Below are 4,468 nucleotides of genomic sequence, written 5' to 3' on the forward strand. Positions count from 1 at the left end.
TTCTATATGAGCAAGTTCAGGGAGGCTATAGAAATTGATAAGCATGGTAACATTCTGAATAGGGATGAGGGTTGGAAAATAAGCAGCAATTGGATCCTTTCTCTTCCCTCCTAGTTTTTTTTTATGATTATTATTATAATTTTTTATTTTCCATCTTTATTTATATAGAATGATTTTTCATTTTAATGAGGGAATTCATTTGGTTATTATTTTATTCGATTTTTCTTTACAATGATGGAATTCCTTTTATTAATATTATATTCTTTTTAATACTTAATAGATAGCTTAAGTTTAAGTATTGTATATATATATAGGAGCTCCATAGTGAAACAGGTCGTTGGGAAGTTCCTAAAACACCATGGATGGAAAGGATCTGCCATATATGTGAGAATAGGAACATTGAGGATGAAAACGACTTCCTCTTAGAGTGCCCCGTGTAAAACCACATTATATCTCAGTTTCACAATCTTTGTTACAATACTGACCTTCCTAGCCTTTTACAATGTCAAAATTATAGTGAGCTCGGGAGGCTTCTCTCCAAGCTTTTTGAGCATAGGAATAAAATCTTAAATCAAAATAAATAATTTGTTTCTTTAGGTCTGATAGACCAATGTTTGGTCTCAGCAGACGTTAACATCATCATCATCATCATCATATATCTATCTATCTATATATATATATATATATATATATATATATATATATATATATATATATATATATATATATATATATATATATATATATATATATATATATATAGATAATCAGAACTTTGTTTAAAATTTAGATTTACTTGAATTATTTGTTATTTATTATTAATTAATTTTATTTTGTTGAATTCTTGACTTCTTTATATTTTTGTTATTTCGTTCTTCTATTATTTAATTTTTGGTATTATCCATTCATCTCTATTTTTATTCTTTCTAATTTTATTTTAATTTATCATTTAATATCTTAAATTGTCAATTTAGTTATTCATTTTTTTCTAATTTGACTTTTTATTTTTATATTTTTATATTTTATCTTATTTTTATTGTTATTTTTATTTTTATTTCTTCCACTTTCTAATGTATCAATTTGATTTTCTTTAATTTTTTTGAAGCATCTCCACACTATATATTGTTATTGTTAGATCAGGTACTCCACTTATGCCCTGATGATGAACCACAATGCAGGGTTCAAAATGTTGGCCCCAAAAATCCTATGTGATCTCAATCCGAAAACGTTATCACTAAACAATATTGTTGTCAAATACATATTTTATGGCTGGCAGTTGACCCGATTTAGCAAATTTGGCAACAATAATGAAAGAAATGAGAGTGAGAAAGAGGATAGGATATAGTTGGATTGAGGTGAATAGTAGAGTTCTTTTTTTCTTCCCAGTAGAAGATATGTCACACCCACTATAATAATAATAATAATAATAATAATATTAATAACAATAAAATATCTAATGTTAGTGATTTTGTCTACACAAATCAAGATAATTGGTTACATTACTAATACAAAATTTGTGTTGAATGATTTATAGCACGCCGGTGAGGAATACATCTTTCATAGTCATAATGAAAATTTGACCATAGCATTCAGGTTTATGAGGACACTTTCTAGGATGCTTATACAAATAACCAAGAATCTTCATATGTATGAAAATTACCCTAGTGTCACAAAATTCATTTCTAAGAGGGATTTAAATTGTGTACATTATTTTAGGAACGAAAAATTATCTTATGGGGATTATTAGTCTATGCCTTGTCTTCAAGGACTATAGCATTCGCCTCGTGGTCAAATTGCATTGATCATTTATTATTTTGATATTTTTTGTCATTGTAGCCAAAGCTTTTATAAAATGTAGATTTTTTTATATTTTGTATGAATTCAAAAATAATTTTGTAATTTTATGAAAATATTATTTTTAATTCTTGATTGGTTTAGCACCTTCTGATGGGGACATAATTCCCTTGGTGGAGAGCATTTTATTTTTGGTATTTTTCAATACCTCACAATTGATTTAAAAAGAAACAAAAAATTAATTTTTTGAGTGGCATTTTCGATGCTGAGTTCTCTAACATTAACACTGGCATTGACATTATTAAGGTACTAGTCTTCCCCACGATAAAAAAAATGACACAGTTGCAGGTCCTTTGCGTAGGTGGGACGGGGGGAAAGGAGGGGTGAGGCAGGTAGCGGCAGGGCTGCAGCGGTGGAAGGATACATAAGTCGTTATGCAGAGATACTTTTACAAATTTCCAAATAGTATATCATATGAATGTCTATGGAAATTGGGTATGCGCGTGAGAATGAGGAATATTATCATGTTTCGTTGTGTGGATTAGAAAGTTTGTTTAGGATTGCAGTTTTGTAGAGATTTTGATTTTAGAGCTATGTATCTTTGTGGAATGATTAATATTGTTAATCTCAATGTTCTAATTTTTTTAGGTTATGCAGTCTTCATTTGCATTATCAAATGAGCATTAGGCAGTGCTTCTTCATCCCTTTCTAGTTCGGTTTGGCTAAAAGTTAATAGGTCAAGCTTCAAGTACATTGGTGGTTTGTGGAGGAAGCATGTGGTTGTTCAAAAGTGGTTGTGCGAAGGAAGCGTGTGTGGAGGAAGGTGTGAGGAGACTCACGTTAATCAATTAATTTAGTATTGTTTTGAGAATTAGTGCTAGAATTGATTCTTCGCGGAAGATGGGATATGTGTGGGAGATTTAACTCTGGAAATATTTTATTGTGTTGAGATTTTATGTTAGGATATTTTGACACATAGGAAATAATTAAGTACAACTTGGTCTAGTGTATAGTTAGGTAAAGTGCATTTATTTATCATGTATTTTTTGTAAATTACAATTCGATGGTCACGATATGTTCTAGACATGAAGTGATTTGACGGTTCATTCTCTCCTCAGTATTACCGACACTTGATCCATGGCTTAACACCTAATTGGTCCATGATCTCTATTTAAAGAGAATGGAGGGTCATTTTTTAGGTGACTATTCATGAGAGAATCTTATGTAAATTTTATTTATTTTACATTAATAAATTGCCTAAAGTGGTCGCGTTGGCTTAGGCCATGCACTGCTTCCCTCTTTGAGGGTTTTAACCATGCCAAGAATACTGGTGTATTGATCTGTGATCTGTTTGTGAGCGGTGTCCTTTGGTGTTTTATCTAAGGAACTTACCCTGTAAATTTGTACATGGTATTAGAGCTATTCAAGGGTTGCATCCGTTGGTGATCCAAATCCGAAGTCGATACAACTGCATCCGACTGTCGTTTCATATATCTACTATTTCTGACGGCTTTCAGGCCGAAATTATTTCTCTATTGTGTTAGGAGCTTCTATTCCAGTGAGGAACCCCTTTCTTTTCATGCAAAAAGGTTTCTAGTAGCCGTAGCTATGTCATTTTTAAGATCTAGAGGTATACATTCTTTATTTATAGTTATATTTATTTATCTCTCTGTTTATTTCGGTTTATAATTTTTTTTTTAATTACCGGATCTATGCCTTTGATTTTTGTGTATGCTCTTTGCCTTGCGAATTTGTGTGATATGGGAAAATCAAAAATAGAAAGAAAGGATTTTTTTCATGTGTATGCTCTTTTCTGCTGCGCCCTAGTGTGATCTCAGAAAACCAAAAACATTGAGGAAAATATATAGTTTCTGGCCAAATCTAACTTTAAGACACAAGGCTTAGATTTCTTTTGCATGTGTGTGTTGGTTTGTATGGTTGTTTTTTTTGTTTTCTAGGCAAAAAGGGGGGTTTCAAGTAAGCACTCGCTCCAAAGCTTTAGTGAGCATATCTAAAAATAAAAATAACAAAATAACAAAATAAAAAGCCTTCCACATTTCCTTAAATTTCTAACCTTTTAAACTAGGTCACTTGGTCCAAAGTTAGTTTATGAGAATAAAGGTCTTGGGTTCAAGTCTTTCTTTTTATTGAGTTACTTTTTCAAAAAACACATGTAAATTATGTTTTAATGTTACTTTATGTAAAATTGTTCTCACCCATTATAAAACGTGAGTCACTTATAATTCTAAAGTCACTTTATCTTTTATTTAAGTTACAATTTAGTGGATAGTTCATAAAGTACCATTGTAAAAGTGACTTTCACTTGTTTATAAAAGTGGGTCACATAAAGTAATCTTTCTTTAAAGTGATTTAATTAGATTAAGTTTGGAAAGGGGGAAGGGGAGGAGGAGGGGGAGTGTTTAAATATAACATTATCATTCACTTCCCAAAATTCACGTAGTTTGTCGACATCTTCAACATCTTTTCTTCAAAAAGCCATAACTTATTCATCCAGAAGCTATTTTCAGAGCCGTTTTTTTAATCGGCTTAACCTTTCAAGATATTTCCATTGGAACACTTAGTTTCACTATCTATATCTTCAGTTTCTTTTAAAATGGAAATTCCATGCCTAGTTATTCTTGACAGCACCAACTACTTCCAATGGCTATCCTAC

This window comes from Pinus tabuliformis, chromosome 4_2 (assembly GCF_031772625.1).
Source record: "Pinus tabuliformis cultivar Carrire ecotype Pingquan chromosome 4_2, CPIR1, whole genome shotgun sequence".
NCBI classification, from domain to species: Eukaryota; Viridiplantae; Streptophyta; class Pinopsida; order Pinales; family Pinaceae; genus Pinus; species Pinus tabuliformis.